The sequence below is a fragment of the Stomoxys calcitrans genome, chromosome 2, assembly GCF_963082655.1.
Source record: "Stomoxys calcitrans chromosome 2, idStoCalc2.1, whole genome shotgun sequence".
Classification (NCBI taxonomy): Eukaryota; Metazoa; Arthropoda; class Insecta; order Diptera; family Muscidae; genus Stomoxys; species Stomoxys calcitrans.
Genome location: NC_081553.1, coordinates 214,499,210 through 214,524,243, shown reverse-complemented (window position 1 = coordinate 214,524,243; position 25,034 = coordinate 214,499,210). Strand labels below are relative to the sequence as shown.

General features: G+C 41.3%; 1 protein-coding gene and 1 long non-coding RNA gene across 4 annotated transcripts in view; one reads left to right on the top strand and one right to left on the bottom strand.

The window, feature by feature from the left end:
- The window catches only part of LOC106092941 (dendritic arbor reduction protein 1), a 359,220-nt gene that overhangs the window by 306,075 nt on the left and 28,111 nt on the right, over nucleotides 1-25,034 (bottom strand). The window lies entirely within an intron of this gene.
- On the top strand, nucleotides 4,683-5,113 carry LOC106093001 (uncharacterized). Its single transcript, XR_001222277.2, has 2 exons — nucleotides 4,683-4,734; nucleotides 4,810-5,113. It is a non-coding gene; the product is annotated as an uncharacterized LOC106093001 (long non-coding RNA).

Genomic DNA, 25,034 nt, shown 5'->3' with positions numbered 1-25,034 from the left:
CGATCTGTTGGGTCAGACATCGACGACAGTAATCTCAGTCATTCGTACTCATTCGACCATGGGTCGAGTCTTCGAGAGATTGAGGACAAGAGGAGGGTTATGGTCGATACACTCTGCCAGCATGGCCATTTCTGAGAGGGGTCGAATGAATCGAGTGGATTTTAATACTCGGAAGACTCAGTGCTGCTTGTTATCACAAAAACGATTAGCTGACCCTTTATGATCATCTTTGTCTATCAACGGTCTAGATGTTGAGTAATCAGAAGCTCTTGATATTCTGGCCGTGAAAATACATAGCGATGTCCGTTGGGCTAAACATGTATTTGAAGTGTCGAAAGAAGCATTCAAGTGTTTAGGCTTTCTTGAACGAAGTAAGAATTACTTCACTCCGTCTGATCTTCTTAACATTTACACCGATCATCTCATAAGGCTGAAAATAGAGTACAACTCACATGTATGGGCTGAAGCTTCAAAATCATCCCTCGAGCTACTGGACCCTGTACAGAGAAGAGCGATGGCGTTGGTTGAGGACACTTGGCTATCCAACTCTATTGCCTCCCTTCATCATCGTCGCAATGTGGGTTGTTCGGCGCTGTTCTATCGGTACTTTCATGTGTGTGTGTGTTCATCTGATATTCGTCTTCTTATTCCTGATGGAGACCACCTTAGCGCAGAGGTTAGCATGTCTGCCTATGACGCTGACTTCCTGGGTTCGAATCCTGGTGAAACCATCAGAAAAAAAAAATTTCCAGCGGTGGTTTTCCCTTCATAATGATGGCAACATTTGTGAGGTACTATGCCATGTAAAACTTCTCTCCAAAGAGATGTCGGCACGCCGTTCGGACTCGGCTATAAAAAGGAGGCCCCTTATCATTGAGCACAAATTTGAATCCTACTGTATTCATTGATATATGAAAAGTTTGCCCCTATGCCTTAGGGGAATATTCATGGGCAAAATTTGCAATTCCTGATGTAAGGATGTATTTCAGGGATACTAGACATTCCAGGATCTCACACCCGTTTGTAATTGATAGGCCAGCGGACCGTACAATGCATTATAGAGAGAATTCTTATTTCGCCCGAACCGTTCGTGTGTGGAATCGATTTCCGGCTAATGTTTTTCCCACCCACTTTGCCATCCAAAGATTTAAGACAAATGTCAATAAGCACTACATGCTTTCACATACATAGCGATGTCCGTTGGGCTAAACATGTATTTGAAGTGTCGAAAGAAGCATTCAAGTGTTTAGGCTTTCTTGAACGAAGTAAGAATTACTTCACTCCGTCTGATCTTCTTAACATTTACACCGATCATCTCATAAGGCTGAAAATAGAGTACAACTCACATGTATGGGCTGAAGCTTCAAAATCATCCCTCGAGCTACTGGACCCTGTACAGAGAAGAGCGATGGCGTTGGTTGAGGACACTTGGCTATCCAACTCTATTGCCTCCCTTCATCATCGTCGCAATGTGGGTTGTTCGGCGCTGTTCTATCGGTACTTTCATGTGTGTGTGTGTTCATCTGATATTCGTCTTCTTATTCCTGATGGAGACCACCTTAGCGCAGAGGTTAGCATGTCTGCCTATGACGCTGACTTCCTGGGTTCGAATCCTGGTGAAACCATCAGAAAAAAAAAATTTCCAGCGGTGGTTTTCCCTTCATAATGATGGCAACATTTGTGAGGTACTATGCCATGTAAAACTTCTCTCCAAAGAGATGTCGGCACGCCGTTCGGACTCGGCTATAAAAAGGAGGCCCCTTATCATTGAGCACAAATTTGAATCCTACTGTATTCATTGATATATGAAAAGTTTGCCCCTATGCCTTAGGGGAATATTCATGGGCAAAATTTGCAATTCCTGATGTAAGGATGTATTTCAGGGATACTAGACATTCCAGGATCTCACACCCGTTTGTAATTGATAGGCCAGCGGACCGTACAATGCATTATAGAGAGAATTCTTATTTCGCCCGAACCGTTCGTGTGTGGAATCGATTTCCGGCTAATGTTTTTCCCACCCACTTTGCCATCCAAAGATTTAAGACAAATGTCAATAAGCACTACATGCTATATCAGGTTATGAAACGGCAGCTATATCAGAATTACATCCAAATCGGATAAGAATTGCTCCCCCTCTCCACTTCCTAATTTTCTCTCGCCAATGTGATGCACTGCATTCACACAGAAAAACAAGTAAAAAGGCGTTAAGTTCGGCCGGGCCGAACTTTGGATACCCACCACCACGGGTATATATGTAAACCACCTTTCATCAAAATTCGGTGAAAATACCTTATGTCCCATATCAGTTTCATCAATATATGTTCCGATTTGGACCAAATACTAATAAGTACACTAGCTATATCTAAAAATAAACCGATCTGAACTATATACGACACGGATGTCGAAAGGCCTAATATAAGTCACTGTGTCAAATTTCAGTGAAATCGGATAATAAATGGCAGCTACATCCAAATCTGGACCGATTTGGGCCAAGTTGCATAAAAAGGTCGAAGAGCCTAACACAAAGCACTGTCCCAAATTTTGGCGAAATCAGACTATATGGGCCTAAAACCTTAAATCGAGAGATCGGTCTATATGACAGCTATATTCAAATCTGGACCGATCTGGTCAAAATTGAAGAAGGACGTCGAAGAGCCTAGCCAAACTCACTGTCTCAAATTTCAGCGACATCGGACAATAAATGCGTCTTTTATGGCCCCAAAACCTAAAACCTAGATATCGGTCTATATGGCAGCTATATCCAAATCTGGACCGATCTGTGCGATATTGCAGAAGTATGTCAAGGGGCTTAACTTAACACACTGTCCCAAATCTCGGCGACATCGGATAATAAATGAGAATTTTATGGGCCCAAAACCATAAATCAAGAAATCGGTCTATATGGCAGCTAGATCCAAATCTGGACCGATCTGAGCCAAATTGACAAAGGATGTCGAAGGGCCTAACACAACTCACTGTCCCAAATTTCAGCGAAATCGGACCATAAATGTGGATTTTATGGGCCTTAGACCCTAAATCGGAGGATCGGTCTATATGGCAGCTATATCCAAATCTGGACCGATCTGAGCCAAATTGACAAAGGATGTCGAAGGGCCTAACACAACTCACTGCCCCAAATTTCAGCGAAATCGGATAATAAATGTGGCTTTTATGGGCCTAAGACCCTAAATCGGCGGATCGGTCTATATGGGGGCTATATCAAGATATAGTCCGATATAGCCCATCTTCGAACTTAACCTGCTTATGAACAAAAAAAGAATCTGTGCAAAATTTCAGCTCAATATCTCTATTTTTAAAGACTGTAGCGTGATTTCAATAGACAGACGGGCAGACGGACGGACATGGCTAGATCGTCTTAGATTTTTACGCTGATCAAGAATATATATACTTTATAGGGTCGGAAATGGATATTTCGATGTGTTGCAAACGGAATGACAAAATGAATATACCCCCATCCTTCGGTGGTGGGTATAAAAATGTAGTCCGATTTAAACCATAAATGAATTCAATATGCATTCGGAAGCCCTTGCAGGGAGCAAAAATTTTTGCCAAGTCGGGTGAAAATGGCGCCCTCTAGAGGCTCAAGAAGTCAAGACCCAAGGTCGCTTTATATAGCAGCTATATCAGGTTATGAACTGATTTGAACCATATTTAACGCAGTTGTTGAAAAACCACCAAAACACCATATGCAAAATTTCGCTTAAATCGGCCGATAATTGCGACCTCTATAGGCTTTAGAAGTCAAGACCCAGATCGGTTTATATGGCAGCTAAACAAGGTTGTAAACCGATTTGAACCATACTTAACACAGTTGTTGAAAGTGATACCAAAACACCACGTGCAAACTGACAGCCAAATCAGCCGATAATTGCGCCCTCTAGAGGCTTAAGAAGTCTAGACCCAAGGTCGGTTTATATGGCAGCTATATCAGGTTTTGAACCGATTTGAACCATACTTAATACAGTTGTTGGAAGTGATACTAAAACACCACTTGCCAAATTTCAGCCAAATCGGATAAGAATTGCGCCCTCTATAGGCTTAAGAAGTCAAGACCCAAGATCAGTTTATATGGCAGCTATATCAAAACATAGACCGATTTGGCCCATTTACGATCCTAATCGATTTACATAAATAAAAAGTATTTGTGCAAAATTTCAAGTGCCCAGCTTTATGCCTTCGAAAAGTTAGCGTATTTTCGACAGACAGGCGGATGGACGGACAGACAGACGGACGGACGGACTTGACTTGGAATATGTATACCTTATTGGGTCTTAGAAGCATATTTCGAGGTGTTACAAACAGAATGACGAAATTAGTATATCCCCATCCTATGCTGGAGGGTATACAAAATTCATCTTCCGATAAAGGTTAGAGATCATTTCACAATCTCAGTGATTGTTGTCAACTTTCCATTGCCCCTTATGATTGTGGTGCCCTTTAGAAGTTCGCATATCACATCTCACATTGGAGAGTTCATTAACAACAATTATTGCGAATATAAAACTTGGGCCTTTTGCAAATTTAATTTTTATCGGACACTCAATAAGGCTTATTAGCGTGTGTCCATCGTGACATTGTATTTGAGGAGTGTAAGTCATTATAATTAAAATGGGGGAAGTATACCATTGAACATATCTTGATTTTTATATAGTCGAATCAAAAAAAAAAAAAAAAAAAAAGAATTTAAAATATTTTGCAAGCAAACGTTAGGTAAACTAGAAACTGTGAAAGGAATTTGTAAAAACTTAATGAATTTTAATCCTTTTTCCCCTCTTTTGCTTTCAGCGACCTTCGCCAATTTACCACCACAAGTTGCGGCAAAAACGCTACAAATCTTTGGTACTAATTAAGCAATTAGCCAGGAAATGACCCCAAATGTCAAAGTAATTAATCGCACAGGCGGACAAATGTTTTTGCTATAATGTCTTTATAAGCCTCAGCTTCCATACGCAACTGTCAATGATTTTTTTTTTATGAAAATGCAAAGATCTGAATGCACAATGATCAGCACAATTTCAAGTGCCTGAACGGAAGGAAAATCCTATAAGAAAGATAATAAATTACTATGGATTTTGAAAGGGGAATACAATGAATCAAACTTTTCAATAAGGAGAATGAGAAGAAATGATGAATGATAAGTAAAATAATTTGAAGTTTTTTGGCAAAGTTCTCTATTTTTTAGAATTTCGCTAACTTAAAGACACCTCTTCAACTAATATTGTCCACACTAAGGTATAAGCCCATATAATAAGGAACAACAACCCTATTTTTGGTATTTTCTAGCTTTTGACCATGGTTTCTAAACGAGTTATTATTATACCCTCCCCTTTAGAATGGGGGTATAGTAATTTCGTCATTGCGTTTGTACTAACTATCATACCATTTTAACGAAATTATGATTTGAGACCTAACAAAGTACATAGATAAAAATTATTTTGAAAAACAACAACTTTGGTCGAAAAAAACAAATACAAAATTTGTTAATTTTCCTGCAACAATTTTTTTTTTTTGGAATCTCAACGACCCAAAGTACAATTTATGAGTACAAGAGTGCCTTTGAAGGCCAACATATAACAACAACAATATATCCATAAGCAAGGCAAAACAAGTAAAAGCGTGCTAAGTTCGGCCGGGCCGAATCTTATATACCCTCCACCATGGATCGCATTTGTCGAGTTCTTTTCCCGGCATCTCTTCTTAGGCAAAAAAGGATATAAGAAAAGAGTTGCTCTGCTTTTAAAACGATATCAAGATATGGTCCGGTTCGGACCACAATTAAATTATATGTTGGAGGCCTATGTAAAATTTCAGCCAATTCGTATAAGAATTGCGCCCATTGGGGCTCAAAAAGTAAAATAGATAAATAGGGGTCAAGAAGTCAAGATCCCAGATCGGTTTATATGGCGGCTATATCAGGTTATGAACCGATTTGAACCTTATTTGACACAGTTGTTGAAAGTAAAAATAAAATACGTCATGCAAAATTTCAGCCAAATCGGATAGGAATTGCGCCCTCTAGAAGCTCAAGAAGTCAAATCCCCAGATCTGTTTATATGACAGCTATATCAGGTTATCGACCGATTTCAACCATACTTGGCACAGTTGTTGGATATCATAACGAAATACTGCGTGCAAAAATTCATTCAAATCGGATAAGGATTGTGCCCTCTAGAGGCTCAAGAAGTCAAGACCCAAGATCGGTTTATATGGCAGCTATATCAGGTTATGGACCGATTTAAACCATACTTGGCACAGTTGTTGGGTATCATAACAAAACACGTCGTGCAAAATTTCATTTCAATCGGATAAGAATTGCGCACTCTAGAGGCTCAAGAAGTCAAGACCCAAGATCGGTTTATATGGCAGCTATATCAGGTTATAGACCGATTTGAACCTTACTTGGCACAGTTGTTGGATATCATAACAAAACACGTCGTGCGAAATTTCATTCCAATCGGATAAGAATTGCGCACTCTAGAGGCTCAAGAAGTCAAGACCCAAGATCGGTTTATATGGCAGCTATATCAGGTTATGGACCGATTTGAACTATACTTGGCACAGTTGTTGGATATCATAGCAAAACACGTCGTGCGAAATTTCATCCCAATCGGATAAGAATTGCGCACTCTAGAGGCTCAAGAAGTCAAGACCCAAGATAGGTTTATATGGCAGCTATATCAAAACGTGGACCGATATGGCCCATTTACAATATCAACCGACCTACACTAATAAGAAGTATTTGTGCGAAATTTCAAGCGGCTAGCTCTACTCCTTCGGAAGTTAGCGTGCTTTCGACAGACAGACGGACAGACGGACGGACATGGCTAAATCGACATAAAATTTCACGACGATCAAGAATATATATACTTTATGGGGTCTCAGACGAATATTTCGAGTAGTTACAAGCAGAATGACGAAATTAGTATACCCCCCATCTTATGGTGGAGGGTATAAAAACCATCTAACCAACCAACGCATGTGGTTTGCTTCGGGTGGTGGTGTTTTTGTTTTCTTTGTACGACTCGCGCTGCTTTGTCTCGTTCATTTTACTGCTGCTTTCGGGGTTTCCTCCGTCACTCTCACTATTACCCTTAAAAACAAATTTTAATAATTTTGATGCCGCAGAATATTGAACTCATAATCACATGTTTGGTAGTCTTGCACGCATCCTCTAACCCACCGACATCATCTTCTTTATGATGAAATAAATCAATTAAATTAAAACAACTAAAAGCGTGATAAGTTCGGCAGGGCCGAATCTTGGGAACCCACCACCATGGATTCTGTTAAAGATGTATACAAAATAAATTTAGTTAAGCCGCATAAGTTTATTCTACATACCAAACTTCTGTCAAACCAGCAAAGCTTCTAGGAACTGAACAACGATGATCGAGAGAAAGTTTTACATGAGAGCTATATGAGGTAATGGACTGATTTGGACCGTATTTGCCATAGTTGTTGGACAGCACAGTCATAACAGAACACCGCATACAAAATTTCAGCAAAATCGGACAAAGTTTCGGCTTGTACCGGCTCAAGAAGTCAAATCGGGAGATCGGTTTATATGGGAGATATGGGAGGTTATGGACCGATTTGAACCTTACTTACCACAGTTGTTGGAAGTGATAATGGACACCACATGCAAAATTTCAACCAAATCGGACAAAAGTTGCGGCTTGTAAGGGCTCAAGAAATCAAATCGGGAGATAGGTTTCTATGGAAGCTATATCAGGTTCTTGACCGATTCGGACCCTACTTAGCACAGTTATTGCAAGTCCTAAGAGAAAACTATTTTCAAAATTTCTGCCAAACTGGATGAAAATTGCGACTTCCAGGGACTCAAGAAATCAAATCGGGAGATCGGTTTATATGGGAGCTATATCTAAAGCTTAACCGATATAGCCCATTTGCAATTCCTAACGACCTATATCAATCTTGAGTATCTGTGCAAAATTTCAAGCGGCTAGCTTTAACCATTCGACCGGTATCGTAATTTCGATAGCCGGACGGACATGGCTAGTTAAACTCTGAATGTCGAGACGATCAAGAATACATATACTTTGTGGAATCCTAGATCAATATTTCGGGTGTTACAAACGAGATGACTAGATTAGTGTTCCCCCATCCCATAGTGGTGGGTATAATAAAAAATTTTTTTAGCCAGGACTCGAACTGAGTTTAGGACTAGAACCTGAGTTTGAAAGTCATGAATGGCATGGGGTTTTGTGTTCTGCATGGTAGCCTATTTTTATATCCACCACCGAAGAATGGAGGTGTATTCATCTTGTCATTCCGTTTGCAACACATCGAAATATCCATTTCCGAACTTATAAAGTATATACAATATATTCTTGATCGTCTTAAAAATCGTAAGGCGATCTGTCGTTCGTCTGTCTGTCCCTCCGTCCGTCTGTTGAAATCACGCTACCGTCTTTAACAATAGAAATATTGAGCTGAAACTTTGCACAGATTCTTTCTTGTTCATATGCAGGTTGAGTTCGGAGATGGTCTTAATCGGACTATATCTTGATATAGCCCCTATATACACCGATCCTCCGATTTTGGGTCTTTGGCCCATAAAAGCCTCTTTTATTATCCGATTTTGCTGAAATGTTGGACAGTGAGTCGTCTTAGGCCCTTTAACATTCTTCTTCAATTTGGCCTAAATCGGTCCAGATTTGGATATAGCTGCCATATAGACCTATCGGCCGATTTAGAGTCTTAGGCCCATAAAAGCCACATTTATTATCCGATTTTGCTGAAATTTGGGACAGTGAGTTGTGTTAGGCCCTTCAATATCCTTCGTTAATTTTGCGCGGATCGGCCCATTTTTGGATATAGCTGCCATATAAACCGATCCTCCGATTTAGGGTCTTTGGCCCATAAAAGCCACTTTTATTATCCGATTTTGCCGAAATTTGGGAGAGTGACTTGTGTTAGTCCAATCGGCTTTCTTCTTCAATTTGGCCCCGATCAGGTCAGATTTGGATACAGCTACCATATAGACCGATCTCTCGATTTAAGGTCTTGGACCCATAAAAGGCGCATTTAGTGTCCGATTTTGCCAAAATTTGGGACAGGGAGTTGTGTTAGACTTTTCGACATCTTTTATTGCCCGATTTCACCGAAATTTGGGACAGTGAGTTGTGTTAGACCCTTCGAAAAATTTCTTAAATTTGGCCAAGATCGGTCCAGATTTGGATATAGCTGACATATAGACCGATCTCTTGGTTTAAGGTTTTGGGGTCATAAAATCCACATTTATTATCCGATTTCGCCGAAATTTTGGACAGTGAGTTGTGTTAGGCCCTTTGTCATCTTCCTGTAATTTGGCCCAGATTGTTCCAGATTTGGATATAGCTGCCATATAGACCGATCCTCCGATTTAGGGTCTTAGGCCCATAAAAGGCGCATTTATCATCGGATTTTGCTGAAATTTGGGACAGTGAGTTGCCTTAGACCCTTCGACATCCTTCGTCAATTTGGCTCTGATTGGTCCAGATTTGGATATAGCTGCCATATAGACCGATCCTTCGATATAGGGTCTTAGGCCCATAAAAGGCGCATTTATTATCCGATTTTGCTGCAATTTTGGACAGTCAGTTGTGTTAGACTCTTCGAAATCTTTCGTCAATTTGGTTCAGATCGGTGCAGATTTGGATATAGCTGCAATATAGACCGATCCTCCTATTTAGGGTCTTAGGCCCATAAAAGGCGCATTTATTGTCCGATTTTGCTGAAATTTTGGACAGTCAGTTGTTTTAGACCCTTCAAAATTCTTTGGCGATTTGGCTCAGATCGGTCCAGATTTGGATATAGCTGCCATATAGACCGATTTAGGGTCTTAGGCCCATAAAAGGCTGCTATGGGGCATAAGGGGCGTAAAGATTTTGACGGAAGGTGGTTTACGTATATACCCGAGGTGGTGGGTATCCAAAGTTCGGCCTGGCCGAACTAAACGCCTTTTTACTTGTTGCTGTTTAAGTTTAAAAGTTTCAAAATTTTAAAAAATTAAGAGAATTATCAACTTTGCTTCAAATAATTACTGGTACCGCCATACACACGCCCTGTGGGAGATCAAACTCCCTGTGGAAGATCAAACTCTGTGCTATCATCATCAACCGCTAAATTGAGGTCTATTAAATTTGATGAGACTCTTTCAACTGAACTTTACGTCAACAATTAGACATTAGAAGCGAAGACTAAGTGCATACCATTTGCCAATATGGCCAACAATAATGACAATAGCCAAAGCGATGGGTACAGATCATTGAGGGAGAGTATTGCATGGCATGGCCTCTTTTTAGCTCGCCCATAAACCTGGGAAGCTGTTAACGGAACGGAAATCATTGACATGGTGGCGATGGCAATGATGGCTGGTGGTCTAGGCGATCCTTCGAACCCAGTTCTAGTGATTGTCAGTCAATTGGTGTTGTTGTAGCTGTTTCAGTTGTTGCCATTAAATTGGTGGCAAGGAGTCAGCAGCATGTGCAGCATGCCTTAATATACACCCAATGTTGACGGTGTGGTGTGGTGCGGTGTGGTGTCGTGTGATGCAATGGACGATCGTTCGCTTGCACTGCGAGGTTGATTGGTGGCTTGAGTGGCAATTTACTCTTCGCAAAATGTTTGTTATTGCCTCTAATGTTTAATTAAGGTTGATTGGTGGTGGTGGAGTGGTGTTGACCGAACGATCGCCCGACCTGCCCTCCCTCCTGCCGACTGGTGTAGCATACAATGAACCAACTCTAAGAGAAAATAGACACCATACTTACAGCATGGTTGCGGTGGCAGCAGCCAGAGTTGCCATTAAGGAAACTAATGACAAATTTACACATTTTCCTACAAAAATTTCGAAGTGGGGGAACTACAAAACTTGTCATAAGTTCTGAATTAAGTGTTCAGCTAAATGGTAACGGCAAGTTCGAATGGCTTGCCAGTTAGCGATAATTAATCATAGATTAGCTTACTTTGCCTATAGGCCTTACAATGCAAATAAAAATTTGCCCAAGAACATTGAGGGGGAAAATTTCTCAATATCAATGTGAGTTGTCCCATTTAAGTTTAAGCTCAATGATAAGGGGCCTCCTTTTTATATAGCCGAGTCCGAACGGCATGTCACAGTGCGACACCTCTTGGGAGAGAAGTTTTACATGGTATATTACCCCACAAATGTTGCCAGCATTAGGAGGGGAAAGCCACCGCTGAAAATTTTTTCTGATGGTCTTGCCCGGATTCGAACCCAGGCGTTCAACGTCATAGGCGGACATGCTAACCTCTGCGCTACGGTGGCCTCCAAAGATATCTGACAAGGTTCAAATACTTAGGAGTGATCTTGGACAGGAAACTGATTTGTAAGTGTCACATTCAGTAGCGTACTAAGAAAGCTATGTAGACGGGCCTCGAAATGGGGCCTGATTCCGGGGATAGTCCACTGGTTTTACAGGAGCGTGATTATACCGATACTCATTAGTTTGGTGGACTGCTATGGAGAAAAAGTGCTACACATGGACCATACAACAGGTTCAGAGAACATGTTTTGTTGGCATAGACGGAGCGATGAGGACCACGCCCACTAGGGCACTGGAGACTATTCTAAATATCCGACCCATTGACATACAGATTAAGTGTGAGGCAGCCACTACGGCTATAAGACTTAAGGCGATGAGAGAATGGATTGAGGATGGGAGCAGCTCAAAGCATCGCGGTGTAATCGAGGCGACGATAGGAAACCTGGAAGGAAAGGAAAAGGTTTCCGATCGTACACCTGAGATGAACCTTGAAGTCGAGTGCGAAGCACTGCAGCCATCGGCACAGTCTTTTGTTGACGGAACCCTAGTATTACCATCTGGAGGATCATGTTACATGGGCGGATCAAAGTTAGAGGACAAAGTGGGCCAGGGGGTCTACATTGAGAACCCAAGGACTGAGATCTGTTTTAGACTGCCTGACCATTATACTACCCTGCAGGCGGAAATTCGGGCGATCACGGAATACGTGAAGTGGTGTGGTGCTAACTCAAGGAAGTCGAGAGTGAACCTCTTTACAGACAGAAAAATTGCCATAAGGGCCAATAACAACCAGAACGGTAAGGTCACGAACAGTTTTGCAGTGTAAGAAGGAGATTTACGCCTTCTCCCAGAATTGCAAAATCCGCTTCGTTTGGGTGCCGGGCCATAACGGAGTAAGTGGAAATAAAAGGGCAGACGATTTGGCAGTGAAGGTCAGAGGACTGTCTTCAATGAACTTGGTTAACCCGAAGAACTTCGGGTCGACGCAGACCGAGTTAAGGGAGTGGTCGACGAAAGCGCATGCAAGATTGCGGAACAGCGAAACGGTCGGCAGGACGGCGAAAATCCTATGGGGGGACCCATATCGCGAGAAGACGAGGCTATTACTGAAAGGAAGCAAGAAGGAGGTCAGTATAGCCATTGGTATCGTAACGGGATACATAGGACCACGAGCTCACTTATGTAAAATTGGTGCGGCAAGTGATAGCATGTGTAGGACATGCGGGAAGGATCTGATCCCAGATCGGTTTATATGGCAGCTATATCAGGTTATAGACCGATTTGACCCATTCTTGGCATAGTTGTTGGATATCATGACAAAACACGTCGTGCGAAATTTCATTCCAATCGGATAAGAATGGCGCACTCTAGAGGCTCTAGAAGTCAAGACCCAAGATCGGTTTATATGACAGCTATATCAGGTTATGGACCGATTTGAACCATACTTGCCACAGTTGTTGGATATCGTAACAAAAAACGTCGTGCAAAATTTCATTCCAATCGGATAAGAATTGCGCACTCTAGAGGCTCAAGAAGTCAAGCCCCAAGATCGGTTTATATGGCAGCTATATCAGGTTATGGACCGATTTAAACCATACTTGGCACAGTTGTTGGATGTCATAACAAAACACGTCGTGCAAAATTTCATCCCAATCGGATAAGAATTTCGCACTCTAGAGGCTCAAGAAGTCAAGACCCAAGATCGGTTTATATGACAGCTATATCAGATCATGGACCGATTAGAACCATACTTGGCACAGTTGTTGGATATTATAACAAAACACGTCGTGCAAAATTTCATTCCAATCGGATAAAAATTGCGCCCTCTAGAGGCTCAAGAACTCAAGACCCTAGATCGGTTTATATGACTGCTATATCAGGTTATGGACTGATTTGCACCATACTTGGCACAGTTGTTGGGTATAATAACAAAACACTTTATTCAAAATTTCATTCCAATCGGATAAGAATTGCGCCCTCTAGAGGCTGAAGAAATCAAGACCCAAGATCGGTTTATATGCCAGCTATATCAAAACATGGACTGATATGGCCTATTTACATTACAAACCGACATTCACTAAGAAGAAGTATTTGTGTAGAATTCCAAGCGGCTAGCTTTACTCCTTCGGAAGTTAGCGTGCTTTCGACAGACAGACGGACGGACGGATGGACGGACGGACAGACGGACGGACATAGATCGACTTAAAATGTCGCGACGATCAAGAATATATATACTTTATGGGGTCTCAGACGAATATTTCGAGTAGTTACAAACAGAATGACGAAATTGGTATACCCCCCATCCTATGGTGTAGGGTACAAAAAAAAATTAAAAAATTTGTTTTTAAAAAATTTGATAAAAATAATCAACAAGTAAAAGCATGCTAAGTTCGGCCGGGCCGAATCTTATATACCCTCCACCATGGATCGCATTTGTCGAGTTCTTTTCCCGGCATCTCTTCTTAGGCAAAAAAGGATATAAGAAAAGATTTGCTCTGCTATAAGAGCGATATCAAGATATGGTCTGGTTTGGACCACAATTAAATTATATGTTGTAGACCTGTGTAAAATGTCAGCCAATTCGAATAAGAATTGCGCCCTTTGTGGGCTCAAGAAGTAAAATAGAGAGATTGATTTATATGGGAGCTGTATCGGGCTATATACCGATTCAGGCCATAATAAACACGTATGTTAATGGTCATGAGAGAATCCGTCTTACAAAATTTCAAGCAAATCGGATAATAATTGCGACTTCTAGAGGCTCAAGAAGTCAAGATCCCAGATCGGTTTATATGGCAGCTATATCAGGTTATGAACCGATTTGAACCATATTTGGCACAGTTGTTGGATATCATAACAAAATACTACGTGCCAAAATTCATTCAAATTGGATAAGAATTGCGCTCTCTAGAGGCTCAAAAAGTCAAAACCCCAGATCGGTGTATATGGCAGCTATATCAGGTTATGGGCCGATTTGAACCATACTTGGCACAGTTTTTGGATATAATAACAAAACACGTCGTGAAAAATTTCATTCCAATCGGATAAGAATTGCGCACTCTAGAGGCTCAAGAAGTCAAAACCCCAGATCGGTGTATATGGCAGCTATATCAGGTTATGGATCGATTTGAACCATACTTGGCACAGTTGTTGGATATAATAACAAAACACGTCGTGAAAAATTTCATTCCAATCGGTTCAGAATTGCGCACTCTAGAGGTTTAAAAAGTCAAGACCCAAGATCGGTTTATATGGCAGCTATATCAGGTTATAAACCGATTTGAACCATACTTAGCACAGTTGTTGGATGTCATAACGAAACACGTCGTGCAAAATTTCATCCCAATCGGATAAGAATTGCGCACTCTAGAGGTTCAAGAAGTCAAGACCCAAGATCGGTTTATATGGCAGCTATATCAAAACATGGACCGATACTACACTAATAAGAAGTATTTGTGCAAAATTTCAAGAGGCTAGCTTTACTCCTTCGGAAGTTAGCGTGCTTTCGACAGACAGACGGACGGACGGACGGACGGACAGACGGACGGACATGGCTAGATCGACATAACATTTCACGACGATCAAGAATATATATACTTTATGGGGTCTCAGACGAATATTTCGAGTAGTTACAATCAGAATGACGAAATTAGTATACCCCCCATCCTATGGTGGAGGGTAAAAAAAAAAATTAAAAAATTTCTTTTTAAAAAATTTGATAAAAATAATCAAAAACCGGCAACCCTCAACAGCCCATGTTGTGTGTATGTCTCTCTGTCTGTCGCTCCTTTCATTCGTCTCCGCTTTGGCCATTTGTTGTGTTCGAAAAGTGTTGAGCAACAATTGCAAGACATACAGCGCAACAACATCAGCTGTAACAACTGCAACATGCTGTATGTCAATGACAATTGCTGGCTGACATTATTGCCCAGATTGGCGCAAAGAACACAACAACAGGGCCCAGAACAGGAACAACGCAACACTGTGACACGGCAACATTGCAAATAAAACTTGACACCTTTTGTGAGTTAATTGAAGGGAAATGTATTGAACTAAATCGTTTTTTTTTTCTCGCTTTGTTGGTCTTTTTTTTTAAATCGCTGAGCCTTTTGGAATGTCATTCTGGGAGGTGGTAAATGGGGAACACTTTGTTCATGTTGGGAAGGCGGCTAAGAGAGGGAGTTAGTGATTTGAAGCAGAACTAGGATTGAAAGATCGAAGGTTTATAAGGTAGTCACCGAGGCATGATTCACTCACGGAGTTATTGTCGCACAAACTCACCGAGACGTCAGAATGGACATTTAAAACGAACGTGGGGTCACTTGGCTCAGTGCCTCATTGGTCGAAGGGACAAGTCAGAATGCTAACAAGAGCTATCACTGAGATGTGCTTCACTCACGGATTGATCGTGGCACTTGGTCACTAAAACGGGGGAGTATGTTGTTGGGACAAGCACGTAGTTAGTGGCTCCTGTATTTTAGGGATAAGGCAGAATGCTGACAAGGGTTACCACCCGGACGTGGTTCACTCACGGCATCATCTTGACACTTGGTCTCTGGGACTCGCGAGAAGGTGGTTGGAACAAACAAAAGGTCATTGGCTCAGTAGTTCCAGTGCAGGAAGGCCAAGAAAAAAAATGGCTAGGGTAGTCACCGAGACATGATTCACTCACCACGTGATCTTGGAATTGGTCCCGAGATGCGGGAGTGAGCATTTGAAACGAGCTTGGAGTCACTTAGCTTAATGGCTCATGCATCGAAGGGACAAGACAGAATTCTGACTTGGGTTATCACCGATACGTGATTTACTCACGGCCTCATCTTGTCTCTGGTCACTGGGACCCGCAAGAAGGCGGTTGAAACGAACTAAAAGTCAATGGCTCAGCGGCTCAGTGGTTTCCGAGCATGAAAGCCAACGACATAAAACTGGCTAGGGTAGTCACCAAAACGCGTTTCTCATGTGTCGAAGGGTCAAATCAGAATGCTGACACAGGCTATCATCGAGATGTGATTCACTCACGGCGTGATCGTGAAACTAGGCCTTTGAAACGGAGAAGAAGAGTGTTGAGACGAACGCGATGATATTGCCTCCGGTGTTGGAGGGACAAGGCAGAATGCTGACTAGGGATATCACCGAGACATGATTTACTTGAGGTGTCATCTTGACACTTGGTCACTGAAACGCGCATGAAGGCAGTTTGAAGCAATGCATTATTGTTTGGCTCAGTGGTTCCTATATTGGAGAGACAAGGGCAGAACCAAGATGCGATTTAGTGGGAGTAGGTGATTAGGCTGTTGGGACAAACGTATGGCTCAGTGCCTCATAATACTGAGGGACAAGTACAAATCGTTGGCTATGTTAATCATCAAAATGTGATTTAATCACATCATGAATGTGGCATTAGGTTATCTGGAGGCGGGGGTAGGCTCAGTAGCTCGTGTATATACATATGTCTACCATATATCTCCTCCCATGCCCCACATTTGAGTTTTTAGTCAATTTACAAAGTTAACGAAAAGCATTAGGAGGGTATAACCACCGCTGATGTTTCGGATGTTCCTGCCAGGATTCGAACCCTGGCTTTCAGCGTCATAGGCAGACATGCCTACGGTGGCCTCCGTAGAACATCTTCACTTTGGTCTATAATTTAACCATGAATCGAAGAACGGTTGCAAACTATTCAATTTTATTACCAAAATCCGTGCTCTGTTAAGAAACTTTGAAGCACCCATTTTTCATTTCATTTCGAAACTCATTTTTGGCTCAATGGGCACGTAAATAAGCGGAATTGTCGATTTTGGAGGGAAGATCAGCCAGAAGCATTGCAAGAGCTACCAATACATCTAGAAAAAGGCACAGTTTGACGCGGTTTATGGGTTGGTGGCATCATTGGACCGTACTTCTTTAGAGGTGATGCGAATCGTAACGTAACTGTGAATGGTGAGCGCTATCGTGTGATGATATCCAACTTTTTTTGTTAACCAAAATGCAAGAGCTTGACTTGCATGCCATGTGGTTTCAACAAGACGGTGCCATATGCCACACAGCTAACAATGGAGTTATTGAGAGGCGAGTTCGGAACCGGTCAATTGGCCGCCTAGATAGTACGATTTAACGCCTTAAGACTAATTTTTTGTGGAGCTATATTAAAGCTCATGACCATACAGGCAAGCCTGCTTCAATTGACGCCTTGGAGGCAAAATTGAAGCATTTATTCGTGAGATACCGGCCGAAATGTTGGAAGGAGTATGCCAAAATTGGACTTAGCGCATGGACCATTAGAGGCGCTGTCATGTTCCACATTTGCATGAAATAATCTTCAAACATTTAATTATATGGACCGTACTGTCGAATCAAATAAAGATTTCATGCATTTTACTGATTTATATGTGTTTTTATACCCTCCACCATAGGATGGGGGTATACAAATTTCGTCATTCTGTTTGTAACACCGTGAAATATGCGCATAAGACCCCATAAGGTATATATATTTTTGATCGTCATGACACTTTAAGTTATTCTAGCCATGTCCATATGTCCGTCTGTTTAATCGTCCGTCCGTCTGTCCGTCCGTCCGTATGTCTGTTCGTCTGTCCGTCCGTCTGTCCATCCGTACGTCGGTCTGTCCGTCCGTACGTCCGTCCGTCTGTCCATCGGTACGTCCGTCTGTATGTCCGTCCGTCTGGCCGTCCGTCTGTCGAAAGCACGCTAACTTTCGAAGTAGTAAAGCTAGGTGCTTGAAATTTTGCACGAATATTTCTTATTAGTGTAGGAAGAAATTCTCACCTGCGAGTGTATGATATAGTCAACCAATAAAGGCCTTTAAACAACTCCAGGATGACAAGAGAACTAAGTAACCGAAGGGAATCCGTGTACGAAAAGGGGTGTTCAACCATTATCCTGTGTCTTCTCAACTCGATAGTGACGCAGTGACACCAAAGATGTTCGACAGTTCCAACTACTTCTCGTCATTGCACATCCTGCCAATGTCTGCCTCTCTCTGCGCCAAGTGTGACGCCAAAGACCTGACTTTGCAATGACCAGGCAGGATGCCTATCAGCAATCTAAAGTCATACTTCCTCTGCCCCAGGATAAGCGTCATTCGGCCGCAGCGCCTTAACCATCCTCATCCTCAGGATAAGCAACCTCTCGGCCACAACGCATTTGCCACCTCTCAAAATAAGCGTCACTCGGCCGAAGTGCCTTAACCATCCTCATTCTCACGATAAGCGACCTCTCGGCCACAGCGCATTTGCTACGGTGCAACACATCCTGAACCCAAGGCTCGCTCGCGCGATCTTTGTAAGAAGCGTTAGCCCTACCAAGAAGCTCTCTTGGAGGTGGATTGATTCCGTAGCACGATCTGTGATAATCAGCGATCCATTACTGGCCAGCTCGTCGACTGATTCCTTGCCCGCCACACTGTAATGGCAAGGAACCTATAAAGGCTCACAGCCTTTCCCATTGTTCTAAGTAGCTTTTTTTTCATCTCTTTTTACCGACGCCAGAGCCTTCAAGGCTGCCTGACTTAAGACCGCGAAGACCTCCGCCCAAAAAACGCTGCACCAGTCAAAAAGGCCTATAAGATACCCTAATTCCAAGGAATTCAACAAAGGCTCCCAATCCGGTGGTCCCATCCAATTTGGACCCATCCTTGCATACAGTCGACCTGGCAAAGGGCGGATTGTCTCCATCCGCTGCAGAACAATAGAATGCTCAGAGATTGAGCGCTATTCGAAGTTACTCTCTGGTCAAGAATCACTCTCCTGTAGCTGACCTTGTAAGAGCTCAAAAAGTCGAATCGGGAGATCGGTTCGGCCAAATCGGACAAAAATTGCGGCTCTTGGAACTCAAGAAGTCAAATCGCGAGATCGGTATATATAAGAGACATATCAGGTTATAGACTGATTTGGACCGTACTTGGCAGAGATCTTGAAAGTCATAACAAAACACCACATGCAAAACTTCAGGCAAATCGGACAAAAACTGAGGCTTGTAGTCAAATCGGGAGATCGTTTTATACGGGTGTTATATCAGGTTATGGACCGTACTTGGCGCAGGTGTTGAAAGTGATAACAGAACGCTTCTTGCCAAATTAGATACAAATTGAGACTTGTAAGGGCTCAAGAAGTTAAATAGTGAGATCTATTTATATGGGAGCTCTATCAGGTTATAGACCGATTTTGGTTTATACAAATTGTATGACAGCTATGTTAAAACCCCAAATTCAAATTCGGACCGGCCGAACATAGCACGCACTTACTTGTTTTTATACCCTCCACCATAGGATGGGGGTATACTAATTTCGTCATTCCGATTGTAACACCTCGAAATATGCGTCTAAGACCCCACGAAGTTTATATATTCTTGGTCGTCGTGACATTTTAAGTCCAACTAGCCATGTCCGTCCGTCTGTTCGTCCGTCTGTCTGTCGAAAGCACGCTAACTTTTGAAGGAGTAGAGCTAGCCGCTTGAAATTTTGCACAAATACTTCTTATTTGTGTAGGTCGGTTGGGACTGTAAATGAGCCAAATCGGTTGGTGTTTTGTTATAGCTTCCATATAAACCGATCTTGGGTCTTGACTTCTCGAGCCTCTAGAGGGCGCAATTCTTGTCCGATTTGACTGAAATTTTGCACAACGTGTTTTGATATCACTTCCAACAACTGTGAGTAGTATGGTTTTAATCGGTCCATAACCTAATATAGCTGCCATATAAACCGATCTTAGGTCTTGATTTCTTGAGCCTCTAGAGGACGCAATTCTTATCCGATTTGAATAAATTTTTGCATGAAGTATTTTGTTACGATATCCAACAACTGTGCTAAGTATGGTTTAAATTGGTCTATAACCTGAAATAGCTGCCATATAAACCGATCTTGGGTCTTGACTTCTTGAGCCCCTAGAGGGCGCAATTCTAGTCCGGTTTAACTGAAATTTCGCAAATAGTATTTGATATCACTTCCAACAACTGTAAGTTGTATGGTCCTAATCGGTCTATGACCTGATATAGCTGCCATATAAACCGATCTTGGGTCTTGACTTCTTTAGCCTCTAGAGCGCGCAATTCTCGTTCGATTTGACTGAAATTTCGCACATAGTGTTTTGATATCACTTCCAACAACTGTGCGAAGTATGGTTCAAATCGGTTCATAACCTGATATAGCTGTCATATAAACAGATCTGGGGATTTGATTTCTTGAGCTTCTAGAGGGCGCAATTCCTATCCGATTTGGCTGAAATTTTGCATGACGTATTTTATTTTTACTTTCAACAACTGTGTCAAATAAGGTTCAAATCGGTTCATAACCTGATATAGCTGCCATATAAACCGATCTGGGATCTTGACTTCTTGACCCCTAGAGGTCGCAATTATTATCCGATATGCCTGAAATTTTGTACGATGGATCCTCTCATGACCATCAACAAACGTGTTTATTATGGTCTGAATCGGTCTATAGCCCGATACAGATCCCATATAAATCGTTCTCTCTATTTTACTTCGTGAGCCCCATTGGGCGCAATTCTTATACGAATTGGCTGAAATTTTACACAGGTCTCCAACATATAATTTAATTGTGGTCCGAACCGGAACATATCTTGATATCGTTTTAATAGCAGAGCAACTCTTTTCTTATATCCTTTTTTGCCTAAGAAGAGATGCCGGGAAAAGAACTCGACAAATGCGATCCATGGTGGAGGGTATATAAGATTCGGCCCGGCCGAACTTAGCACGCTCTTACTTGTTCTTTTCTTTTTAACTTTCCTGTAGCTCTTAAAAATCACCCTTTATAAGGTTTTCCTTCAACGAATAGTTGAATGTACTTCAAATTTGATTACACAGAATGACTTTTAACCTATGACAAACCATCCATAGACAAAAGTGCAACAAAATGATTCTCCTATATTTAAAGGAGCACAAGCGGCTAACAATTGCCCTCTTTAAGATTGAGCAAAGATGTTGCCCCCATATCTAGACGAAATCCGAAATAAAAATATCAACCAACTGTATGCCCCTAATGAAGATTAATTGCATTCACTTTCCCCTACCTTCCTAAAATGGTATTAATTGCACAGAGCAACTGTTGGCCAGCGGGTAAGTAGTCTTTGCAACTTTATCATCAGTGGCATGAACTCAGCAGAAGAGAAGTAGTGTAGGAACCAACAAGAAGAATGTTGCCGGTGTAAGCTGCACTGGAAGACTCACCCACATAAAATGAATAGAGATGTCGATCAAAGCGAAAAGAAACTCTTGAGAGTTTCTTAAGAGGGGATTAAAATGAATGAATTAAGAAATTAGCTAAAGGTTAGTTAAGCGTATACCTACGATTGTAATTTTCTAGACCAAACGATTATAATCTTTCCATATGCTTTGTTTATATTTGAAAATGTTTCCCGAATTATTCGAAAATGATGTTCTGAAACTCTAGCCTTCTCTTTCACCTACCGTCCATATACAGCTTCTGTTAGGCCTATTGAACAACACTTAATGTCTCTTTTTTTCTGTGGGATTTCATTGCATTCGTCTAAGTCATCCCCCTGCCTTAACAAATAAATGAGCATCAGTTCCAATTTCAATTGCAGTCCCACATTTGAAAATCTGTGCGGCGTTGAATGTTCTGTTTGAGTGTGTGAATCAAGTAAAGTTTCGTTTTCTTTTGATTCGTATTATATTTCCTGGCTGTCATCACTTTTTTGCATACCCATCACCCTGGGATGGGGGTAGGTATGTTCATTAAGTTATCTGTAGAAGTTGATTGAATAGTTCAACAATTAGCTTTCTTTTCAGGATCTTTACTTTAAAGGGAAGCGCATAGGTCTTATATATAAAACTAGCTGCGCCCGGCCCGCTTCGCTGCGCTTCCTTTTACACCATTTCCTTTGTTACACCATTTCCTTATTTATACCCTCCACCATAAGATGGGGGGTATACTAATTTCGTCATTCTGTTTGTAACTACTCGAAATATTCGTCTGAGACCCCATAAATTATATATATTCTTGATCGTCGTGACATTTTATGTCGATCTAGCCATGTCCGTCCGTCTGTCCGTCCGTCTGTCTGTCGAAAGCACTCAAACTTCCGAAGGAGTAAAGCTAGCCGCTTGAAATTTTGCACAAATACTTCTTATTAGTGTAGGTCGGTTGGTATTGTAAATGGGCCATATCGGTCCATGTTTTGATATAGCTGCCATATAAACCGATCTTGGGTCTTGACTTCTTGAGCCTCTAGAGGGCGCAATTCTCATCCGATTTGACTGAAATTTTGCACATAGAATTTTAGTATCACTTCTAACAACTGTGCCTAGTATGGTTTAAATCGGTCCATAACCTGATATAGCTGCCATATAAACCGATCTTGGGTCTTGACTTCTTGAGCCTCTAGAGGGCGCAATTTTTATCCGATTGGAATGAAATTTTGCACGACGTATTTTGTTACGATATCCAACAACTGTGCCAAGTATGGTTCAAATCGGTTCATAACCTAATATAGCTGCCATATAAACCGATCTTGGGTCTTGGCTTCTTGAGCCTCTAGAGTGCGCAATTCTTATCCGATTGAAATGAAATTTTGCACAACGTGTTTTGTTATTATATACAACAATAACAACCCCTTGCTCAGGGGTAAGTATCTACGGCTTACCCATGGCATAAATATCAGAAAAAATTTTCAGCACTGGATATTCCTTCAATGATAGTTGCGACAATAATCATTATCCATTTGAGACTTCAGTACAAAAACTTACGGCCTAGACCACTAAATTTGTTTTTTTTTATACCCTCCATCATAAACTAATTTCGTCATTCCGGTTGTAAAGCATCGAAATATTCATCTGACACCCAACAAAGTATTGGGTTGCCCAAAAATTAATTGCGGATTTTTTATATAGTCGGCGTTGACAAACTTTTTCACAGCTTGTGACTCTGTAATTCCATTCTTTCTTCTGCCAGTTATCAGCTTTTACTTTTAGCTTGCTTTAGATAAAATTGTAAAAAAGTATATTTAATTAAAGTTCATTATAAGTTTTATTAAAAATGCATTTACTTTCTTTTAAAAAATCCGCAATTACTTTTTGGGCAACCCAATATATATGTATATTATTGATCGTCTTGATATTCTAAGTCGATTTAGCCATGTCGGTCCGTCCATCTCTCGAAAGCACCCTAACTTTCGAAGGGATAAAGCTAGGCGCATGAAAAATGTCACCTCTGTAACGTAACCTACTCTCCAATAGCTCTGATTCTGTATCCATTCGTTGAGCCTTCCCCTCTTACAGTTTGACACAAACTTGAATATTCGCATTCTACTAAATAAATTTTTATCTATGGCAAAGATAACCACTTAAACTACCTGAAACACCTATTGTTAAGGTTCGTCTTAATGTGGGAAATTTAAAAAATAATACAGCAAACAACCGCAACGAAATTCCTGTACATTACTTTTCATTATTTTACGGACCGATAGGTTGCCATAACACAGACAAGTGCTGCATGATAAATTTTAACCATTCTGACCTCTCTCTGTTCGCGGTGGCGTCTCCATTCAGTTGTTTCATTTACATACAGAATAGATGGCGCTTATTTGAAAGTTAGTGCTGCCATCGATAAGGAAAAGATTAAAACTTTAATACCCAAAATAAAGTTCTCCGTTCCATGTCGCCCCGAGACATTTGACATTTCTCCCATATGTTAGAGATTTTTTGAACATACACAGCTACAACATGGATCATCATGTGTTAGTTGTCTATAACTGACTATATGGCTACCTGTTTAATGGTCATAACTTTGGGAGTATGTCGGCAGTGTCCTGTTAGGTCATCATAATTGATCAACTGTTTTGAGGTGAGGTGGTCCGCTAGATATATCAGCAGAATATAGATATCATATTCGCTGTCCACAATCTTATACCTTGGAAAATAACCCCATATTGTCATAATTGGTGTATACAGCTGTTAAGTGGGGCGGCGCCTCACTCCAATAAACTATTGGAGGCGACTTTAGGAGGTAAAGCACCACCTAGATTCTTGGACATAAAGTTTAATGTCATATTTGTAATTTGTTACCAAATACCTTTTATTTGAGGCTCATCTAGCAAGGATCGAATTATATTCCCATTTAAGGGTGGGGAGACCAGCAATTACTAGGACCTCATTTTTTATGTCATATTCATAGTCTAGTCCCGAATACCTTTCATTTGAGTCCCACATTGATATTTACGTCCAACATGTTTGTTTTGGGGGAGTTTTTGGGGTTGGACGACCGCTCGCATACTTGATCCCAATTTTATAAAACCATATTCGTATTCTACTTCCCAATACCTTTCATTTGATACCCATATTGTCCATATCGGTTCACTTTTGATTTTAAGTGGTGTTTTTGGGGTAACGGGGGAGGGTCCGCCCCCTTCCAACATCAACAAACTAAAAAGCCTTTTCCTCTTTCCTGACCATTTTCGTAATCTACTCCCATATGCCTTTCATTCCGGTCCAATATTGTGATTATCGTCCAATAAACCAATTTTAAGGGGTTTTGGGGTCGCGGCGGCCCCCCAGTTACTTGGATCCAAATTTTAATATGAAATTCGTAGTCTACTCCTGAATACCTTTCATTTGAGTCCCATACTGTCCCGATCGGTTCACTTTTATTTTGGGGTCGTACTTTTAGGCTAAGGGAGGGTCCGCCCCCCAACCAACACAATCTGTGAAAATTTCAAATTAGGC